The sequence below is a fragment of the Ctenopharyngodon idella genome, chromosome 4 (genome assembly GCF_019924925.1).
Source record: "Ctenopharyngodon idella isolate HZGC_01 chromosome 4, HZGC01, whole genome shotgun sequence".
In the NCBI taxonomy this organism is placed as follows: domain Eukaryota; kingdom Metazoa; phylum Chordata; class Actinopteri; order Cypriniformes; family Xenocyprididae; genus Ctenopharyngodon; species Ctenopharyngodon idella.
Window position 1 is genome coordinate 2,112,746 of NC_067223.1, and position 23,985 is coordinate 2,136,730.

Consider the following 23,985-nt stretch of genomic DNA (forward strand, 5'->3'; position numbering starts at 1 on the left):
TTCTGTTTTGCTGTTTTTTTTTTCTTGTAGTTATTGCCTGTCCTCTATTCTCCTCTTCTCTCATCTCTTCTCCCATTTTCTCTTGATCTCTCATACAAACTTTCATCTCTACACATCTATCCTGTCCTCATTCCTCTCTCATTTCTCTTGTCTTTATATCTTGTCTCTTCTTGTTCTATTTCTATTTCTCATCTCATTATATTTCTCCTCTTGCATCTATTCACTCCTCTCCTCTCCTCTCCTCTCCTCTCCTCTCCTCTCCTCTCCTCTTCTGTACATCTCCTCTCTTCTCCTCTCCTCTCCTCTCCTCTCTTGTACATCTCTTTTCCTCTCCTCTCCTCTCCTCCTGTGTACATCTTCTCTCCTCTCTTGTACATCTCTTTTCCTCTCCTCTCCTCTCCTCTCCTCTCCTCTCCTCTCCTCTCCTCCTGTGTACATCTCCTCTCCTCTCTTGTACATCTCTTTTCCTCTCCTCTCCTCTCCTCTTCTGTACATCTCTCTCCTCTCCTCTCCTCTCCTCTCCTCTACATCTTTTTTACTCTCCTCTCCTCTACATCTCTTTTCTTCTCCTCTCCTCTCCTCTCCTCTCCTCTCCTCTCCTCTCCTCTCCTCTCCTCTCCTGTACATCTCCTCTCCTCTTCTCTTGTACATCTCTTTTCCTCTCCTCTCCTCTCCTCTCCTCTCCTCTCCTCTCCTCCTCTTTTCCTCTCTTCTCATCTCCTCTCTTTTCCTCTCTCCTCTCCTGTACATCTCCTCTCCTCTCCTCTCGTGTACATCTCCTCTCCTCTCCTCTCCTGTACATCTCTTTTCCTCTCTTTTCTTGTCTTCTCCTCTCCTGCACATCTCTTTTCCTCTCCTCTCCTGTACATCTCCTCTCCTCTCCTCTCCTCTCCTCTCCTCTCCTCTCGTGTACATCTCCTCTCCTCTCCTCTCCTGTACATCTCTTTTCCTCTCTTTTCTTGTCTTCTCCTCTCCTGCACATCTCTTTTCCTCTCCTCTCCTGTACATCTCCTCTCCTCTCCTCTCCTCTCCTCTCCTCTCCTCTCCTCTCGTGTACATCTCCTCTCCTCTCCTCTCCTGTACATCTCTTTTCCTCTCTTTTCTTGTCTTCTCCTCTCCTGCACATCTCTTTTCCTCTCCTCTCCTGTACATCTCCTCTCCTCTCCTCTCCTCTCCTCTCCTCTCCTCTCCTCTCGTGTACATCTCCTCTCCTCTCCTCTCCTCTCCTCTCCTCTCCTCTCCTCTCCTCTCCTCTCCTCTCCTGTGCATCTCTTTTCCTCTCTTTTCTTGTCTTCTCCTCTCCTGCACATCTCTTTTCCTCTCCTCTCCTCTCCTCTCCTCTCCTCTCCTCTCCTCTCCTCTCCTCTCCTGTGCATCTCTTTCCTCTCTTTTCCTGTCCTCTCATTTCCTGTACATCTCTTTTCCTCTCCTCTCTTTTCCTCTCCTCTCTTTTCCTCTCTCCTCTCCTGTACATCTACTCTCCTCTCCTTTCTTCTCTTTTCCTCTCCTCTACACTCCTATACATTCCTCTCCTCTCCTGTATATCTCTTTTCCTCTTATTTCCTGTCCTCTCCTCTCCTCTCCTGCACATCTCTTTTCCTCTCCTCTCCTCTCCTCTCCTCTCCTCTCCTCTCCTCTCCTCTCCTCTCCTGCACATCTCTTCTCTTCTCCTCTCCTCTCCTCTCCTCTCCTGCACATCTCTTTTCCTCTCTTTTCCTGTCCTCTCCTCTCCTGCACATCTCTTTTCCTCTCCTCTCCTCTCCTCTCCTCTCCTCTCCTCTCCTCTACATTTATTTTCCTCTCTCCTCTCATGTACATCTCCTCTCCTCTCCTCTCCTCTCCTTCTTTCTGTCTGCCTGCCTGCAGTGATCTCGTCCCACTCTGTTCCGCCTTCAGCTCTTTTAAAAGTCTCTCACTCACACACAGCAGTCCAGAAAGCATGAATATTTTCATACACATGCTCAGACACTAGATGTTCTAATGCAGTGCATGCTTTTCACGACTGTGTGTGTGTGTGTATTTGTGGACATATGTGGGAGGGATTGAAATCCTCAGAAAGAATGCTCTTATTCGGAGTGTAATCTCACACACAGCGGTTGCCTCCGGTTCCACAGGTGAGTGTGTTATAAAAGAACAGTGTCCCACTGTGGAGTGTCTGGTTTAGGAACTGCTCTAGTTATGCGCCGTCATGGTTTAAAAGATGTCTGTATGTTAGTGAGTATGTGCGCTAAATACTGTGAAATATATGTTGTTTCCCTGAAACTTTCTTTCTTTCTTTTTTTTTTTTTTTTAATGTATAGGTCAGAAATCTTTTTTTTAAATCTTTACAGACAATTCACTTTTTTTGTTTGTCTACTTTGGGCAAGCAATTTGTGCATGTGTTTATCGATGTCTGCTTCATTCCTTGGTCCCCAATAGGACGTGTGTGTGTGTGTGTGTGTGTGTGTGTGTGTGTGTGTGTGTGTGTGTGTGTGTGTGTGTGTTGTTGTTGTTGTTGTTTGTAACCCTCAGTTACAAATGGTTATTGAGATAAGATTACTCACCTGTTATGTGAGTTTAATTAAAGCCCTGTTTGTTTCCTGAGGGCCAGCATAGAGTCTTTACTCAGTGGAGAGAGAGAAACAATCTCTGCCCCCAGGGACCCCAAATGCCACTCAACCATTTAAAACAATAAACTGCTGCATCTTTCAGTTTTTGCCCATCTTTCCATCTCATCAAGCCATATTTAATTCTTTTTTTTTTTCTTTTTTTTTTTACCTCTTAAAGGAATAGTTCTGCCAAAAATGAAAATTGGCACCATTTACTCACCATCATGTTGTTGTAAATTCATTTCATTGGAAGACAAAAGCAGTTATTTTGCAGCTTGTCAGAGCTACTCTTTTCCATACAATGAAAGCATAACCAAACATATTCCTCTCGTCATTGCTGTCCAATCTAATTTGCTTTGTCAAGACACCATTGTTTGGATGTTTATGCTGTATATTTCTGTGGGTTTGTGCATAGACCCACACACTGTTTATCATGTAGCTAATATTAATCAAACCAAAATATTGACAAAAGAACAAGAAAATAAATAATATACTTAAGAAATATTTGACAGCCACATGCCATTGTTTATTTTTCATTTATTATTATTAATATTAATATTTAACTTTTTAAATTAAAGGGTGTATTTTACAGTTTTTGCAATGGTAAACTGAGATTTGATCGACTGCTGAAAATTTGGTATCGCAACACTATTGTGATGCGCATTGACTGAGGCTTGATTTAGAGAACAGGCTGTCCAAAATCTCTCTTTGTCTTTCTATGTGTCTCTCTCTCTGCCCCATCTGCTCCCACTCATCTGTCCTTTGCCATTGATTCCTTATGAAATACAGCGCTGTTTATATTCACTCAGCACCCAACATGAGCACACTGAAAGACATATTGATTTTTTTAAAGAATGTGTGTGTGTGTGTGTGTGTGTGTGTGTGTGTGTGTGTGTGTGTGTGTGTGTGTGTGTGTGTGTGTAAGAGCTAAGCAGTATCTTAGGCACAATCACAACCCCCTACTGACACTGACAAACTGGCCTTGACACACAATGTTTCAGGGAATGAGAGAATGAGAAAAAAGAATTGAGTGTGAGCTTTAAAAGACGCTGATGGAAGAGGAAGGATTTGCTGCTTGTTAAAGAGGCGTTTAAAGAAAAGAGTTACAGTCGACGTACAGGATATAAAGAAAAAGGATCAGACAGAAGAATAGAGTGAGAGGGAGAAGTGTTGTTAATGTGATGAATACCATGTCCAGGCAACTGGGATGAGGAAGAGACATACTAGTCTGTGGCATTTGGGCTGCCCGCTCTCTTTTGTGCTATCTATTTCCTCTAGTTATTGTCGTGGACTGACCTTAGAGGAATTTTCCGGGTTATTTACAACGGCATGTCTTTGGACCTCAACTGTGGCTTGCTGTTGATTACCACAGACAATAATTTCGACTCGTCGTTCACTATAAATATGTTTACCGCAGTGCACTTAGTTTGTGCAACAGACATGAATGGTACTTCCAATTATGTGGATTGTTAAGGAAAGATGCAACATTACATTTCTAAGCTCTAATCTTATTTTATTTTTTATTTTTTTTGTCTGGTCGATGATAAATACTTACAAAGAAGGGACTTGAGCAATATCTTATAGAGATTCTGTTGACTTCGGCCACCAAGTAACAACCAGAATCCAGCATGAATACCCAAGTAGAAATGTGATAAAAATAAATAAATAAATAAAAACATCAAGAACACCTTAGATACCACATATAGATATATGAACTCTATAAGTTTGATTTGTGATAAGGTCACTAGTTTTCTCAAAATAATTTACAACAATATAATACAATTAATACAATTCTAATTTTTATGACATGGCAAGGTTCAGATTTGGTTGTGATGCGACTTTCTAAAATTGTAATATTAATTATTAATTCATGGTATACAGTTTATGTATATATTCAAATGGTTTTTATAATGTATTTTAGGTATTAGGAAAATGTGTTATTACTTTTTACTTGATAGTTACACATCACATCACATTTCTTGTTAAATGTATGTTGATGTTCATAAAAAAGTTTTTAAAAATCATATGAAATCAACATGAATACAGATTTTGTTTATAAGAACTTAGAACATGTTTTTTAAATTCAATTTCTGAAATGATTTTTTTTTTCCTGTGGCAAAGTATACGCCAAAGATGATCTTGGTTAAGTCAAAACCGTAACCAAGCCGTTCACTCAGAACGCATTTCTGCGCTGCTTTTCCATTGTTTTCTATGTAAACAAGAGCTAGACTGACACATTTGACCGCTGATGTATAGAAAGCTATGTAAAGGTAAAAGTTCAACTTTTGTGTTTTTTTTTTTTTCCCCCATTCCACTGCATCTCATGTTTTTAAATGCAAAAAAAAAAAAAAAAAAAGTGTGATCGGCGCCTCGTCTCTTTGTATTAAACATTTAAACCTTCCGCAATGCCTTGCTCATTTTCATTGTTAAACTTTCATTGTAAAAGCCTTGTTGTAAATCTATATTGTTTATAAATTGAGGGACAAATTAAAATTGTTATCTGTGGTAAGATGCAAACAATAGATATTAGGTTATAAATAACCTGACATTTTCATTTCAGATTTGTTTAGTGCTATTGCTTACAGTTATCTACCCTCCATTGATAAAAATACATTTCCAACAGAGTAGAAGAATTATATATGATTCTCTCAATAAATACTGCAGGTAAGGACTATGAGTATGCGTGCGTACATACGCTTACATGCTTATTTGTCTGTAAATTTTCCATAAGTGATAGGGTTAATGAAACGCTCCGTGGCCGTGTGTTTTGATTGTTAGCATGGTTAGCGTGTTAGCCTAATTTGTGTTTGCTTGTAAACCTCTACCAAGCAGCCGCATCTTTTGTGTGTTCGTTTTGCTCCGTGTCAGATCTCTCTTCTCTTTTTCATGCCTTCATCGCACCCTGCCCTGTCAATGACTGGTGGCTAATGGAAACTAGAAGAAGGTTATGTAAACAAGCAATCCAGCTGCGCTCTGATTGGCCCCGTGAGAGCCGTAACCTCGTACAATTGGCCGTCACCTCTGAACTTTTGAGAAAGCCTGTGTTGATGAGCAAAAGTCACAGAAGAACTCCGTATTTACCACTCGGTCTCATCCTTTGTCTCCTACCTCTGCTTTGGCGTTCGTATTTTCTTTTCATTTAAGTTCAATAAAGTGCCGCATGGATCCGTTCAGTCAACAAACCATGTCGCCCCCAGCCCTGGCTCTCATAGTCTCTCTGTCTCTCTGTCGGTAAAGAGCGGCTTTATACTGATCTGTTCAAAGCACACAGTGATTAATTTAAAGACAGATAGAGAGACAGACAGTGACTGACACAGACATCAAAAGACGAGTGCAGCTGAACTGACGAAGTGAATGCCAACTTCTGAATCAATGCTCAAAAGAAAGCAAGAGAGAGAGAGTGGCCCTGTTTCTCCTCCCTCAGCTTGCTTTTCTGATGTATCTGTCTTCATGAAACAAGGAAGCTGGTTTTAATCTTCTGACGGTGGTGTGAAATTATGAAATGGGGGGTGTGTGTGTGTGTGAGAGAGAGAGAGAGAGAGAGAGAGAGAGAGAGAGAGAGAGAGAGAGAGAGAGAGCGGGGGTGGCGAGGTCTTTTTGTGTTTTTTGAATGATTAGGTTTTATTGAAGCTCTTCTGGCTTGTGGAGAAATTGTCACTGCTCTTTGTGCTTATGTCTGTACATGTGTGCAGTTGTTTTTTTTTTTTTTTTTTTTTTTTTTGGTTATTGATAGTAATTGGATGGCTGTGATTGTATTATATTTGAATATGAACAAATAAAAGTTTGGTGTTGTAAGGTGCTCACTAATGCTGCATTTATTTGATCTAAAATACAGTGAAAACACTAATGTAAAATTATTATAATGTAGAATAACATATTTATATGTTTATATTTAAACATTTTCAGCAGCCATTGCTCCAGTCTTCAGTGTCACATGATCTTTCAGAAATCATTTTAATATGCTGCTTTGGTGCTCAGGAAACATTTCATTTTCAGTTGTACTTGAAATCTTTTTGCATAATATGCAAAAATACAGAACAAAAACTGGCTACTCTAATTGTAATTTGACATTTTGACATGTTTCTCTTTCTACTTTTATTTTGCTCTTCATTGTCTGTGATTTTAAAAAGAGTCACTAGAAGATACACAGTGCAAAAACAGTGAACGAGAGAGAAAACAGGATCTTTTAAGTGATTTGTGTGTCTTGCTTGTACCCAAAAGTACTCAGTGACCTGAAATGCTGCTCAGTGATATTTCACTCTGATGTGACTTAAAAAAACAAAACAAAATAAATATGCTTCTTCAAAGAAATAGAATAAAATGGAGCTAAAAAAGAAGGGCATGTCAGGACCAAGCTTTCTGCACAGTCATATGCATGTGTAATAAAAAGTTTGTTTTTTTCAAAAGAAAATATGTGTGCTGCTTAGCAGAACTCTCCACCATGATGCTATGCTGCACTGAAAGGTTGCTAGGGGGTTGAAATCTGGTTGCTAGGGTTTTTGAGTGGATTTCATGTGGTAAATCTTTATGATAGAAACTGTAGTCCAGTCTTTCCATCAATATGCACTACAAGTCAAACCAACACTTTTTGGGGCCACTGAAAATATATAGATATTATCTAGTAATTTGCAGATGAATCAGTGCCAGGTGTCTGTACCCAAATTAAAATGGCAGGTAACAGATTAAAAGACATAAAAATTACACATAAAATGACATTTTCTCATGCAGCCGACTCATTACTCCAGACAGATGCCTCTTTATGTCATCAGGCCCTCTCACAGACTGAAAGAGATGGAGAATATGCAAAGAGAGAGGCTGAACGCTTACTTTTAATGGATATTTAAAGGGTAAGTCAAAGACCTACAGAAATTACAAGCTTTTCTGAGAGGTCGCTCCCATTGGCGTTGCTCCAGACACTAGAAAAAGCGGTTAATGAAACGAACATTAAACGTATCTGTGAAATGTTTCCTTTCAAAACACTCCATTTTGCTTGTCATTTCAGCTAATACCTTTCTGAATTAAAACAGCCGAAAGGTTATCGTAATCCAATTTCAAAGACAATAGCCTTCCGGGACCCCTCGGAGCAATGCGGGAACCATCGGCGTTCGGATCAGGATTGCTTCCCCTGCTTGCCGAGTGTAGATTACAACAGAGAGAGAAATAATTATGTCTTTGCATGAGAGGGAGACAGAAATATCTCTTTGGCTTATTGAAGATGGCAGTGCAAAATTTGCTTTCATATATGCCGAGAGTCGGCGTCTTGAAGCAGTAAACAAGGAGGAATCTTTTTGTCCGTCTTCCTTGTCTAATGCAATATCGCAGTGGTAAACAGAAGCCGTGGTCTTTAATGAAGTCGTACCTTTTGGTCTCAGCTGACGGGGGAGGATGCGGATTCTGGTATTGCGCTGATTAAACTGCAGGCCTTGGGTGCGAAAATTAAGCCAGGTTAAAAATTCAGTTCATGAAGAGAGATGTTTTCTTGCAAATTTGTGTCAGGAGTGTACATCAGTAATTCTCAATCAGACTGGTATTTATCATTATCTCACATAAAAAGAGGACGCACATATTAAATTAGTTGAAAATAGGAGTTACATATATGAGTTAACCAAAGTATATGAAATGTATGATTAATGCAGATGCATTAGTCTGGTATCAACAAATGGCACAGGGAAGAGACAGATAAAACATGAAATTAAATTAATATACAATTATAATCATGAATGATTTGTCTAAGTTCTTCAAGTGGTCTCTGGTAATTTACATAGCATCGCATAAATATATATCATCATCAGAATCGCCATTGGATTGCAATGTCTTATAGTGAGGTTAGCTGGTAGCCTAATATGAAAACATGGGAAATGAGCAGTGATGTTGATCCTTTCCTGACTCGGATAAACTCTGCCTTTGTTCATGACCACTCCTTAAGCCCCAGTTGGCCCGCTTTGGACCAAGGTATTTAGGGGACCATAGCAACAGATGAACTAGGACAAAGGAAAGACAGAAAACTAAACTAGGAACAGTGCAAAACCAACTCCAAGTCCAACTCAAGCAAAAGCACTAACACAGATGCATTAAAGGATTAGTTCACTTTCAAATGAAAATTAGCCTAAGCTTTACTCACCCCCAAGCCATCCTAGGTGTATATGACTTTCTTCTTTCTGATGAACATAATCAGAGAAATATTAATAAATATCCTGACGCATCCAAGCTTTATAATGGCAGTGAACGGGACCAATGAGTATGAGCTGAAGAAAGTGAAAGTTTATGATGGATGGATGAGGATGGAAGCACTTCATACTCATTGGTCCCGTTCACTGCCATTATAAAGCTTGGATGCGTCAGGATATTTATTAATATTTCTCCGATTATGTTCATCAGAAAGAAGAAAGTCATATACACCTAGGATGGCTTGAGGGTGAGTAAAGCTTGGGCTAATTTTCATTTGAAAGTGAACTAATCCTTTAACAGCTGTTCATTCAAATTAAAATGTTTATCGCTCCTAATTTTGTACAGAATATTCATCTTGGTGGAACAGGCCTTAAGTAGGCAGCTCACTAGGTTTTGCAGAGCAATTACCTTCAAATGTGGATAGTGAGCAATATCTCACTGGATGTGTGTGTGTGTAGGTTTGTGTATGTGATTGTCGCTCATCAGGGTGGCGGCAGTTATGATAGTCAGCCCGGCCTAATGGGTGTCCATAGAAAAGCACAGTAATGGGCCACTGTGCCAAGGAGCAATGGATCACTTTCCTATCAAAACTAGCCTTTGGGCCTCGGCTTCAATATATCCATCAAACTGTTTGTGTGTGTGTGTGTGTGTGTGTGTGTGTCAGATGCACAATGGAAGATAATTGTGATGGTGTGGACACAGCTATGCATCAAAGTCACATGTTGGATTGATACTCTAGACTATAATGATCTCACATTGAAATGACAAATATGCACATTCTCTCCTATTTTTCTCCTTTTCTCTCCTTTTCTAGCAACATGTTGTAATGTCACTGAATTTATTGTTTCTTCTTGTTAGTTTGTTTTGATCTTTGACATCTGACTAGGTTCTTGCATGTACTATCAGTAAATACGCCATCTGGTTCTAAAAAACATCTTTTGTGTAGATGGTGTAGGTGCGTCATCTACCTGCAGGGGCTAATGGGACCATGTTACTTTTTTACTAACCTAATTTTACTACTTTTAATACTTACTTTTTTCTTTTTTTCAGAAAACAAGACTTGTCATTTTGCTTCTCAAGTAAATGTATCTTGATTTAAGAATGTTTAGATATTTATACTGGAAAGCAAGACAAAAATTAATTTATTAATAAATTATAAAATTTAAATTATAAACACATTTGTCACTTTTGCTTTTTTTAGAACTCACATTTAAATACACTCATCACAGACAAATCACTCTGTATGGCCGCATATGTGTCATGTGAAATAAACAGAAAAGAAAAAAAAAGAAGAAAAAAAAAAACATTTTAGAAATAATTTATTTTACTCTGAAACAGAAGCTTCCACAGTTCTTAAACTAAATAACTAATGCAGAATTCAAGGAAATACAAGACAAAACTCATGTTTCCTCTGGAAATTACCCAGACATGAAAGCCTACAAACCTGAGTTTGTACCACATTTTTGATAAGGTCACAAAAGCCAAGGGAAGACTACAAGACTTGCCCGTTGCCCTTTTATGTTTTGAGTATGCGACTAGTTTGCAACAAAAAGCACCATAACATAGCCAACTTGCAATCTGCCTTGATCTTGTAACTGATGTTTCTAGTCTGCAAAAAGTGCATAAGACAGCAGGGGGTGTGGGGGAAAAATACTAATAAACACAATACTTTAAATGTGTGCTGGGTGACGACCCACTGTAGTGTGCACTTAGCTAAACCAAACAAGATAGTGCAGTAGTGTGTTTTGCACCCCGTCCCTGACATGGTTTTCACAATATCAAACATTTTAGTAGTAAATTTGTCAGGTTCTGAATAATACAGGTAGACACTTATATTGTGTTACATAATGTGCGTGTGCAGCTCAAAAAAAATATTACTGGGTTTAGGTGCGGTCACACTGCACTTTTTGTCCCATTGACTTCCATTCATATGCATGCGAATGCATCAGACCGGAAACGCAAGCTTGTGCAAAAAGTTTCGCATTTTGCTGCGTTCCAGAGTTCAAGTTGGTGAACTCTGACCTGCGAATTCGCACCACGTGAAGACGTGCGACCAGTAGAAGATCGATTCGTCATGGCATGACCTCTTGGCTGAATTAAAAGAATGATATTTTGCAGTAAAGTCAAGTAGGTTATACATTTTGAATGTATTACTCTATGTTGAATTCATGTTTATTAAAAGAAAAACGCTGCAGACTGTGACGTCATATCACGACCGTTGCAACATCCTATGAAATTTCGCACGTTCAGAGTCAAGTGTGACTGTGGCTTTAAAATAATAAAATGATAACAAAATAATAATAATATTAGTATTATATATTATAGTAATATAATATCAATATTATAATAATATTAAAAATAATATTATTAATAGTTGTAGTAGTAGGAAAACATTATATCAGACACAAATTTTTATCCACATAAAAATAACAAAGGGGGGAGTAAATATTTTTTTGGTGAATTACTCCTTTAATATTTTAAACATAATCAACGATAATGGTTTGACTGATGTTTGCAATACCTTCTGTATTTATTACTATTTGACAGCCTCATGCAGCATAAAAAAGCTCACATGGCTTGAATGTAATAATTGACCTTTTTCTCTCCTCAGGCTATTCTACAGGCGTCCTGCTGAGTTATATCTTTTATTATATTCATGCCTTTGTGTGTCTTTGGCCCCGAGCAGATCTAATGATCTCCCAGATGCACCATTTCATAATCTATAACCAAGCCCAGCAGAGCCCAGGTGCTTTGATTCTCCACGATTGCCCACGCATGGCCCCAATCAGGTGGCCGGATTTAACCAAATGGTCTTGCCGCTGCTGTTTAGCTCTTTAAATGTTTTAAAAGACGACTGGGCTTTAAAGTGGTAGGGTGAGCAGGAAAAAGGCTGCCAATTTAAATGACGGAGAACACGGGGCAAACGAAACCGCTGGGTCATGGCTTTCATCTACCGGTGTGGAGCCCTGGCGCTTTAATGCCCGACCGGAGAAAAAATGGCAGTCATAAATATGGTTTTGATTTTCTTGTCAGCTGCAACAACAAAGATACAAGCTGAGAATATTAGGCACCATTGATCGCTGTCTGTTTGGGAATATAACACATGATGACCTTTTTTTGTGGGTCTCAGGATGTAAAAGTACCGGCCTGGGTGTCTTTCGCATGGACAGAGGTGCTGGCATTAACACAAATTAGAGCCCACCGTTAAAGGCCCACATCAATTTTCAGGGAATGTGCTTCTGTCATTACCGTGGCGATGGGGTGCTGTAAAGCGTGGTGAGGTGCTGTCTCGCCACATGTTTGAGCCGGGGGAGGCAAGGAAAGCAGACCATTAAATACCTTGATTTACGTTCTCTCTCTCTCTCATGCATGCACACACTGTTAACCATAGCAATCACGGTCTCATTATTGGCTACACAAAGCTAGACACACAACCGTTTTCCTTTGAATGTCCCCGTAAGCTGCTATGTTCTGATTACATATCTTCTATACTTGTATAATTGCTCTTTGGTGAATTCTACACGAAGGAAGTGGATTGTTCCTTTGGGTATATATTAGAAAGGCACATCTCTTCAGGAACATTATACAACATCGTGTTGGGTGTTTTTTTGTGTGTGTGTGTGTGTGTGTGTGTGTGAGAATGACAGAAATACACTAAGCGCAGTGCTCTTGTATAGTGAATATGTGAATCTGAGTCACAGCATTAGCCTTGAAGCAGTTGTTTAGAAGTGTAAATGTTATGTGACTTTTATTTTGATTAATCATTTCTTGCCCTGCAGATGACTGAAGAAGAAGAGACAAAATAAAGTCATGATATATCATTACAGCATTAAAAACTTCCAGTAATGTTCATTGCTTTTGATGAACTCAAAAAAGATCATTCTGTCATCATTCACTTTACATACCTGTATGAATGGGAAAATGCATATATGCTTTGTGTTTCAAATTTCTACCAGTGCATAATTAATAGCCGCTTATTATTTTGCCAATATTGCTCAGAAACAAAGCAAAATATACAACTCTGGCTTGATCTCATTAATATGTGTACGTAGTGTTTACATTTTTGTATGTTTAATAGAAACAATAATGTCCATTACTTAACGTTAGTTAACATCATCAATGACCAATACATCTGTTACAGTATTAATCTTTGTTAACATTTAATAAAAATGAATCTGTTCATTGCTACTTCAGCTCAGAGCCATTAAATAATATTAACATGTACAACTTTTGTTTTTAATAGTGTCGAAATTAAGATGAACTATGAATAAATGCTTTCGAAGTATTTTTTATTGTTAGTTCATGTTAACTAATCTAGTTACCTAATGTTAACAAATGGAAACTTATATGTTACTGTTTAATTATATCCTGAAATATGGACATAATTGACATAATCTAAAGCTTAAAATGACTTACGTATGCACAGCTTTAGGAATGATTGAAACAAGTTTAATCTCATTGGTTAAAAACTATATAAATTCAACCTATTTATTTTATGACGTCAGTATGTTAATAACATACATTCATGAAAATAAATAGAAATCTATGTGTGCTAGAACCACACTTTACGTACATATTTCTTATGTACTATTTCTTAAACTTGGCAATTCCAGTCATGAGTTCTTCCTCGAAAGAGTTTATTGCATCATTCCGGAGTCTTGTAAACCCATTTCTTTTTTCTAAGCAGTCTTAGTAATAAATAAATAAATAAATAAAAACTGTGTGCCTTTGCTCCCGGACGTTGTGTAAAAGTGGGCGAATGAAGGACCTGGGACTTTTTCCATTGAATTTCTAGTAAAGGGATAATGGTGCTACCTCTGCTGTTTTTGATTCCACTGATCAGTTTTGCAGAGGAGTAATTCTGTTCACAGCCATACTTTTTCATAGTTTTGGTAATAAGAGGAAATGGTTTGTCAGAAGTAGCCCTCTAAACATGTCCTAAAAGACATTTGCAGTGGCGTTTGCCCTGCAGTCTTCTGTTGTTATTTCTTAAGTCTATGTGAAAACCCCCTGGAGTAAAGAAGAGGGCATGTGGTTTCCATATCAGATCCTCTTTTTCTCCTGGTGAAGGTATCAGGAGGTTTCAGCTGGGTCTAAGTCTCCCACGCAGACCAATGAGTCAGATTCCACTCAGACTCCTCTTGCTAGAACAGGCATAATGGAGCTTGTTTACTCTTTTTTATCGCCTTTCTTGATTGTGTAATCATTTGTGTTGTACTTCTGTCACCCATAACCCAACAGATTCTATAACCTCATTTCCATTTGTAGCTCAGAGATATAATATAACTCTATAGCTTACAACCTTAACAGAATGTGCTGGGAAAATACAACTTTTACTCTGTCTACGGCATCTGTGCCATGCAGTCGACTACCACAGAAAAATCTTTTAACGTCCTTGGAATTAAAAAAAGTATAAAAGTATGTATGTATATATATATATATATATATATATATATATATATATATATATATATATATACCCATCCATCCATCCATCCATCCAAAAATAACACTGAGTGTCCCATGGGTAATTATTAGTTTGGAGAATTTGTGTAGATGACAATTGGATATAATTTTTTTTGTAGTAACATTCTATAGTAAGTACAAACAAATATATAAATAAATAAATAAACTGCATCAGAACATGCTGGGAAAGCAAATATGAAATATTCTATATTATATTGATATAATCGTTCTATAATTTGAATTACTGACTTCCCCACACTTTATGGACATAATCTTATTCTTCATGCTTATAAAGATTGTGCTGTTCACATTAATGTTTAACGCAATGAATTATTTTTGTAAATGCATTTTTTTTTTTTCTTCAAGAAGTTTCAGCTGTGACGTGCTTTAATTGATATACTCATAATAATACTCTTCTCCTATATGCCACTGGTTGGCCAAACAGATAGTCCCGCCCCCAAACTCAGGACATTGGTTGCCTCAATGTTGGTGTGTCAGACTGGTTGGGTTGCTCAAACAAACAGAGCGATGTTTTGATGGCACCACAGTCCACATTGTTTACACCTTTCAAGGAAATTAACCTACAAATGTCTCATATTATGCTGAGTTAGGAGAAAATATTTTAACATTGAAAAAAAAATAATAATTATATATCTCACCTTCCAACAGTGTTTTAGTGTTCACACAGATTATTAATGTTACGCTCTGTGGAGCAGATGATATTTTGGAGTGTCTGTTATGGCCCCTAGTGCTCAATGAACTCAGAGATGGGTCAGAACGTCCAGTCAAGTCCACCTCACCATGGTAACTGTGGAGAAAACCTCAACCTTGCCATAGCAACCCTGAGATGCAACGGTTCACCTGCCGCATCTTGTCACCACAACAAAAAGACAAAAACATAAACGCATGAGTAACTGAGTAACCAGAGTTGTGTGACAGTGTTATTTACACATCTATTGCTCAGTCGAGAGTTACTGTGTAAATGTTGTGCTATCTGAGGTCACATGGTGCTGTGATTTTGTGTTTCTACTGTAGTGTTAACTCAACTATCAGTTTTCATAAATGTTGTTTTGTTATTCATCTTTAACCTTAACCTTGCTTCTTTAACCTGAAGCAATGAAAGCAGAAAAAAATATATAATGTAAACTGACCATTTTTGTAACCATTAAAAAGATATTGATACTTTAGATCCCTTAACCCTACAACCATACCATAACTTTTATAGAGTATTAAAAAAAATATAAAATGTAACAGGCAGAAAAATGTACAATTTTAGTAACTATTAAAGATATTTTTGAGCTGCTAATTCTACTCCTACCGCTAAAACTAACCATAACCATTTCTCAAAAATATACAGAGTAGCGACACTCCGATCAGGATTTTTGCAGCCGATACTACATTTTTTGTCATCATGATCGGCCAATAGCGATCCCAATCCCAATCATTCAGGCTTTATATAAGTAATAATTAAGCTCTTTGTTGAATGTCAGATAAGTAATACTACACGTTATTTACAGTAATGCTATAGATTGTTGTTTTAATTGAGAAACAAATAATTAAGCACAACAAATATTCATTTTACAATGACAATTTCAATATGCTTTTAAAAACTGGGCTTGTGCAAAACACTACCCATATTAGGATACTCTGGCTTATTAAAGAGCCTACAAGACTTCATGTCAAACTGAACATAATTACAACCCAGGTGTAATTAAACATTGTCCGATATGTGACTGAGGACAACAACAAATAGAAACACTGCAACTCCTAAATGAACAAAATAAGTAAGTCAATTGCACGGTGTTGTGGTTTAAATAAAATGCAAGAGATTGTCTAAAGCTGCGTTTCCACCAAAATTACCCGGAACAATTTGTCCCAGGACCTTTTTTGCCCCCAGAAAAAAGGTTCCCGCTGGATTTCGTCATCCGCATTTAGCTTAATAAAGCCAGAAGCTCGTCGTCGGTCCATTGGTCGTATTTTTTAAACTCCATTGTTGATTTGAATAGCAAACAACTCTTACTGCACGCACCGCAACAGACTTAAAAAAATGATGGTTCAAATAAAATGCTGCGTGAACTCAACCAATCAGCATGTTCAGTGCCCGAATCCCACCCCCGAAAGTTCCGGAACTTTGAAAAAGTACTACCTCATGAGCAGGGACTTTCTGAAGGGGATTTTTTTACCCGGAACTTTATTTAGACTCTGGTTCCTGCAGTTGAAACACACCGAGTACCACCCCAAAGTCCCTAGTTACTGGGGAACGTTCCTGTGCTGGTAACACGGCTTCCTATCAATCAATATCAAAGAGTGCATCTGTGGAAACTGTTAGCTGTTATGCCTACAGAACAAGAAAGTTACTCACACTTGTGTGTCATGACATTACTGTCGGATCTAATATAGTCGACACTGCATCATCTTTTATCTTCTCTGTGAAGCCTGCATCGAACTGTGTCTTCTTTAAAAACGAATCCCCAGTAAAATGAATAGAACAAACAATAAAAATAAAGTTCATCCACGCTTTCTTAAAGGTAGGGTAGGCAATTTTCAGAGAGGCTAGCAATAGTGAGCTAGCTTTGAAAGCATAAGATCCCACCCTCCCTTCAGAGTGCTCTCCAAAACCACACCTCCTTCAAAACACATGTTCAGGAGTGAACTGTAAAAGGTGGCTGCTGTTTGCGGTGCTCGTGACTGACGTCTGTCTATAGGATGAAATGCGCCGATGACGTGTGATGTCAGGGTTCACGGAGGTATGAATAAATGAATGAATGAATGAGGCATTTATATAGAGCTTTCATATGTACTACTGTACACCCAAAGCACTTTACAATCATATCAGGGGTCTCTCCTCATCCACCACCAGTGTGCAGCATCCACTTGGATGATGTGACGGCAGCCACATTACAACGGCGCCAGTGCCCTCACCACACACCAGCTGTAGATGGAGCGGAGAGAGAGTGATAGAGCCAATTCAATGGATGAGGATTATTAGGAGGCCATGATTGGTAAGGGCCAATGGAGGGAATTTGGCCAGGACAACGGGGTTACCCCCCTACTCTTTACGAGAAGTGCCATGGGATTTTTAATGACCAGGAAGAGTCAGGACCTCGGTTTAACGTGTCATCCGAAGGACAGTGCTTGTTACAGTACAGTGTCCCCGTCACTATACTAGGGCATTAAGACCCACACAGACCACAAGGTGAGCACCCCCTTCTGGCCTCACTAACACCTCTTCCAGCAGCTACCTGGTTTTCCCAGGAGGTCTCCCATCCAGGTACTAACCAGGCTCAGCCCTCCTTAGCTTCAGTGGGCAACCAGTCTTGGGCTACAGGGTGATAAGGCTGCTATGAAAATACATATGTTGACAGGCAGGTACCAAATGCATTGACTGGGCAAACATTTTATTGTCCTACACCTTCCTCAGATGACATACTGTATACAGTATATACATATAAATACATTTAGACCACTTAATTTAGTGATGACTATCAGGATGTGAAGAGACTTTCAACCAGCATAACAAAAAATGTTTCTAGAAAACAAATCATCTACCCTACCCTTAATGTTAGAATCACAAGGACGGCAATGCAAAGAACAATGGCAATGTTCTTTTCCACAGCTTAGCACTGCAAAACATCTTGTAATCCTCAGAAGCAGAACCTGTGTTAGCGTCTTTCTCGTATTTACTCACCTCCTACTACATGTGCAAATCAGTGGGCGGAGTTAAACAGGCAGCAATGTAGAAGTAGGTGATCTTTTCCTGTAGAGACAGTTTTTAAACACGCTATGACGTCTTACTGTGATGAAATATGAATCACACCATTTTGGCAGCTTGGTTTTGGACTAACAAAGAAGTTTTAAAATCTGATACTTACAGAATGTTTTTTATAGTACATTGACCACTAGTATGTCAAAAGATCAAGGGAAATTTGATTTATCAATTCATGACCCCTTTAATCGCAGAAAAACTTGTTCCAATATAGCCTGTGAAGGCGCAGATGTCTCATTGAAATGCGTACATCACCTGAAACATGGCATTTCGCAATTGCTGACAAAGCAGGCAAGAGCCAATTAGTGATATCACTGCCTTAAAACTTTGTCGTAAAGCTTCTTGTAGTGGCAAATTGTGAATTTGTAGTGAGTGCGGGGTTAGACATTTATGGCCGCTACCGTAGGAGATGAAACTTGAATTTGGGTCTCACATGGATTCTAAAGATCTGGATTACAGTGTTAAATAAAATGTATTATTTTTATGATCATTTTATGTAGTCTTTTTGGTGTATTTTATAGTCTGTTTGATTCACAGAATATTGATAAAATGCCCTTTGTGTCCCACGACGAATAAATATTACATGAAGTAATGGTTAAATTACAAAAATGTTATTCATTTCAAGTTTTTAAAGAGTATTCTTGTTTAACATTATATAATTATTTGAAACAAAAGAAGTGGTCACACTGAACACAATGAAATGTCAATTCAAATTAAATGAGTCAACTGCATTAACTAAATGCGATTGAAACAATATAATTTATCATAAATGCAACAGAATCAACTGATTAATTCTGAGTTCAGTATTAGATTAAGGATTTGTAAACATTTGTACATCTTTAAAGTTAATGATATGTAAATAATTTAGGTTTTAGATGTTGTCAATAAGTAATTATACGTTTGGTAGAACCTCATTGTATGAATACATTTAATTGGAATGTAAAAACAAAACAAAACAAAAAAATGTTTTTTACACCTTGTCTACATTCTACAGTATTTTTAACAAAGAAGATATATTAACAGACATATAAATTTTCTGAAAAACAAAACTTTTTAGCTCGTTATAAAGTATAAAGTATAAAGCTCAGTATCTGTATGTTGCTAGGAGGGTATTTAAAGGGATAGTTCACCCAAAAATGAAAATTCTATCATCATTTACTCACCCTCATGTTGTTCCAAACCTGTATAAATTTCTTTATTCTGTTGAACACAAAGGAAGATATTTTGAGGAATGTGTTAAACTGTACAGTTTTGGGGCACCATTGACTTCCATAGTAGTTTTTTTCCTACTATGGAAGTCAGTGGTGCCCCAAAGTGGCCTAGTTACAAACTTTCATCAAAATATCTTCCTTTGTGCTCAACAGAACAAAGAAATTTATACAAGTTTGGAACAACTTTAGGGTGAGTAAATGATGACAGAATTTTCATTTTTGGGCGAACTATCCCTTTAATGGCCTAGTTGTAATAGTGATGCTTGCTTTAGAAAACTCCACTAATGATGTCTATTCATGCTATTCATGAAAAAAAGCATGACCTCTTTTTCTTGTAAGCCTACATTATGCATTCTTTACATTATATGTTGCAGTGTTTTACTTTCTCTTCCTGTGTATGTGGAAGTGTGTGAATGCTCTGAGGGTTTTTCTTTGGCACCATCTCATAATAAAGCTGATCTGAGAAGAGCATCTGGGGCATTATCAGAAAGAGATCTGTCCTGTATCCTGGTCCCAGAACAGTGTTTGGGACCCTTTCAGAGATCTGGGGCCCCTTGAGGGACCCATATAATGGTTCCTCTCCCTCTCCATATGCCCACTACAGAATGATCCAACACACTTTCTAAAGAGACTTTTAAAAAGTGTGTGAGAGAGACAGAAAACAAGAAAGAATGCTATAATGCAGTTTGAGGACACTGGGAAGTTTTTTTTGAAATCGTATCTGTTGGCTGACAAAACTATAGTGAAATCCGAGTTTGTTTTGTGAATTAGGACGAATAAGTGCATAAAGTACAATGCTTTTCTCAGTACACAGATGGTACGTGCTCGCAGGGTAATGGCACATGGCGTGTGTAAGTGTGTGTGAGATAGTGACGATCGTAGATTTGGCTCTATCAGGGTCGGCCACATTCCAATCTGCGTGGAGACCCTAGAGCAATGACATCATTAGTGGGGGTGGTTCTAACACATTCTATTTAAATGCAGACGTGCTAATTGGCTTGGCATAAGCTTCAGTCATCTCTATATTCCAGCCCCCTGTGACCGCCAAACTATTCAGACATCAGTGTTAACCACCTACACATGATGGCGCGCACCTCTCTTTCTCATTCTACCTTTGATATACGGGCGTCAGGCTCGCCTCCAGAGAATTGGCAGATGTTTTCACCTGGTTTTCTGCTTGTTAACGTATAGGGAAGATTTTGCTTTTTATAGCATGTCTTTTAAACACGCAGGTAGAAAAAAAAACTGCGCCGCAGTTTTATGATGCAGGTCAAAATGGGATGTCATGGGCAGTTGGTATGTGGATGGACAGCCGGATCGGGTATTATGTTTCCCTTAGGGGTCATGGGCTCTGTCATAGGGGTCTGGATAATCTGTGCATGCAGGAGGCAGAAGATGGGGGTGGTCGTTTTGACAGGAAAAAGGATCACAATCCATCTCTGAGGTTTTAGGACATGGCTATCGATGTGTCTCTGACAATAACTCTTGAGATGGAAAGAGAGAGACCCCTTTACTAATTCAAGAAAATGCAGTATTAAAGTGTTGTTAAATATTGATTTTTTTATGCATTTTACCCCTACTCATTCAAATTTACTTTTTATCTTTTCACAATAAATATCATTCCAGGGCAGTTTTATAGTCTACTTTGACAGTCGTGTTTATTCGTCGTGGGACTACACTCACTACAAATATAAAATAATAATAATAAATAAATTCTCTTTCAGGTTTTCAACAGAGTCCCTGGAACCCGACTACAGCACATTTATATAAAATCTGTAGTTTGTCTGAATGGAACAACTAACCGTTAATGCAGTGACGCCAGTCTCTCTTGAACAAGGACAGCCGGTCTGAGCTGCAATGATTCAAAGTCCCAGAAATACAGGTAAGGGTCTTAACTCCAAATTTTGCTACTTGTTTGTCAAACACAAACACGTTAAATTGATCCCACCCATGTTTCATGGATGCAGCTAAGATGCTACTGTATTTCAGGTGTCACTTTTCTCTAAGTCAAATTTCTTTTGCATACCTTAAATAATTTTTAAAGGTTATTTTAGTTTCATAATAATGTGATTACACTCAAAATAATCAGGTAAGCAAGTAAAATCACTACCAAAACCCACATCTAATACATTAACATTGATAAAGGTCAGCAGAAGCATATGGTGTCTTATCCAAAGCCTTGCAACCCACCCCAAGGCGTTTCTCAAGACCACAGACCTCCTTTAGTACCCTTTCTCCATTCTATCCTGACTAACCCTGAAGCTCGACCCATCTGTGGATCTCCCTGCCAGGCAATGGCATAACCCAGAACCTCCCCGACACTACCAGGTGGCACCCAATATGGCAGCCTCCTCCAGCCCACCCATTTGAGCCTCTGGGAATTTAGGCCACAATACTGAGAATGGCAAATATCAGCAATCACATCAAGTTCCCAGTTTTTGCTTGTAATTGATACTTAAGTAAGTGTAAGTGGGGGTTCCAGTTGTTTTCGGGCTATTTTTCTGATTGCCATTTTATTTTAGTTTTCATTTTGTTTTGTTGGTTTTCTGACACTTTCTGCTGAAAGCATGCAAGCAAGAAACAACCACAATTATGGTATATTTCAGAACAATATCCACAATGCTTGTCGCCCCCACTCTGTTTGCATGTTTAATCGCATTTTAATTGCGTCAAAGCATTCTTTCTGTTTCTTTCTCCCTCACACATCTAAAAAAACATGTCTGTGTGAGGGTGTTGATTAGGAAGGTAAAAATACAACATGTAGGATTTTATGCTAATTAGCCTTTAAACCTTGCTCACGTCAGCGAGAGTTCATAATTAGCACGTTCGAAGGGAAGTGGCGAAAAGCTTGGGTGGCGAGATTGGCTGATCTGAATGAAATTAGCAGTGTGAAAATCAAGACGTTTAAATTTTTCCTCCTACCCGCACCTGTTTGCTGTGGACAGGAGACATTTTTCCCACTCGACTGAAATCTCACAGAACCCTTGGAGGGCTCAACATGGGGCTGTTCTCTCAGCTTTCTACTTGTTTCTCCAACACCCTGTATATTTTCTTCTTGGTTTACATGGAGGAAAAGGCACTGATTGATGTATTTCATGCTAAGCCATTTTGTTGCAGTATTGCAAATTGTACTTAGCAGCTAATTAGCTACTAGCAAGTAAGAAGTGCACATGCACACTCAGGATCTTTGTCAAATTTGATTCAAACCTTTCTGTATTTAGCTACTAATCGTTAGCTATATGCAGCCTAATGTGTATTTTTACATTCAGTATCTTACTGTCAGATTGAATTCTTGCTTGAGGCCTGTTGATTGAAGTGTTTCATTTTAGGCCATTTTTTATTACTATGCTACAAATTCTCATACAAATTAAGATTTTTGTGTTTGAACTATTTAATACTCATTCATTTTTATTGCATTGTTAAGAAATGTAGCTATTGGTTGGTCATGTCCAACCATGAAGTGATTGAACATTCAGTGTCCTGACATGAAATTTGATTTGGTTATATTGATTGATTCAAATATTCATACTACTGTAGGTCATTTTTGTTGCTGTGTCGTTAACTGTACCCAGCAACAAATCGTTAGACATTTACCACCATTATGTGCATTCTTACATGCTTAGGGGTGATTTACACAGAATGCGTTTTTGTGTTTAAACCTTGCGACACAAGGCAGTGTAATGAAAAAAGCAAGGTCTTTTTAGGTTTGTGTTCTGTTTTCATGGACTTATAGTTTGTATCACTTTTTTTTCCTGTGTTCTGTTCCTGTTTCCTTTGTTGCCCACTTTCCTGTTCCTCATTTGTTTCCACGGTTACTGATTTAGTTGCACACCTGTTTCTAGTCTGCTTAATTAACCTGTGTATATGTAGACCTCAGTTTTAGTTGTTCTTTGTCCATTCTCATTTATTATCACAGTGGTTTGCTTTATCCTTGTTGTCCTCCTGTTTTTCTTGCATGTTTTGTATTTTGGTTCTTTTGTAAATAAATATAACTGCTGCAACTAGATCCTGCATCTACTCTCCCTTGCAGCAAACCACACGTGACAGAAGAACGGACCAAGAATATGTGTCTAGTAGTAGTCCCTTTACTCGTCACCCCTGAAAACCTTCTCCTCTCCCTTGCACAAGATGGCAGTCCCCTGGCAGACTACATGAAGGAGTTCCTCAGGCTCAGCCACCTGGTGACCTGGAGCGACGACATGTTGAAGACCTGTTTCTGGAGTGGGCTGGATGACAATCTTTTCCAACTGCTGCCAGCAGGAGCTACCACCTCTATGCTGGCACAATACATGGACTCTTTGGATATTGCCACTCAACCACAGCCTACACAGCCCACTTCAGTTATCCTGTCACCACCGATCCTCGCTCCAGTGACCCCACCCGCCGTGGAACTCATCCCTAGTCCTTCCCCATTCCTCCACATGCCCACCACAAACCCAGAGCCAGTGCCAAAACCCACCACGGACGAAATGCCTGAGCCCAATTCAGAAAGATCTAGAGCCTGCCGTGATGCCTACGCCAAAGCCGAAGCCTGTGGATATCATCACCCCGGAGCCCGAGCCCAACAATAAGTATGACCAGGTGCAAGAGCCGACAACATTGTCCATCCCAGTGGGTGTGCTCGTGGAGTCCAAGGGTATGGAGGAAAGCCACGTCTACACTCCTGCCTCTGAGGGTGAGCTGTACCTGGCCTCTCTGAATGATTATGAAGTAGAAGAGGTTATTCACTATATGGTCTTCTGTCTTCACTGGTCCCGCCCATCTCCAAGTCTCCTGCATCTCCGCT

The 23,985-nt window shown here is 38.7% G+C and overlaps 1 long non-coding RNA gene across 1 annotated transcript in view; it reads left to right on the forward strand.

Annotated features, from left to right (window-relative positions):
- The first annotated feature begins 1,992 nt into the window (after positions 1 to 1,992).
- The window catches only part of LOC127511016 (uncharacterized), a 250,904-nt gene continuing 228,911 nt past the window's right edge, over positions 1,993 to 23,985 (forward strand). The window contains exons 1-2 of the long non-coding RNA XR_007929801.1: positions 1,993 to 2,114; positions 20,924 to 21,081. This is a non-coding gene — a long non-coding RNA (uncharacterized LOC127511016). The remainder of the gene's footprint in view (positions 2,115 to 20,923; positions 21,082 to 23,985) is intronic.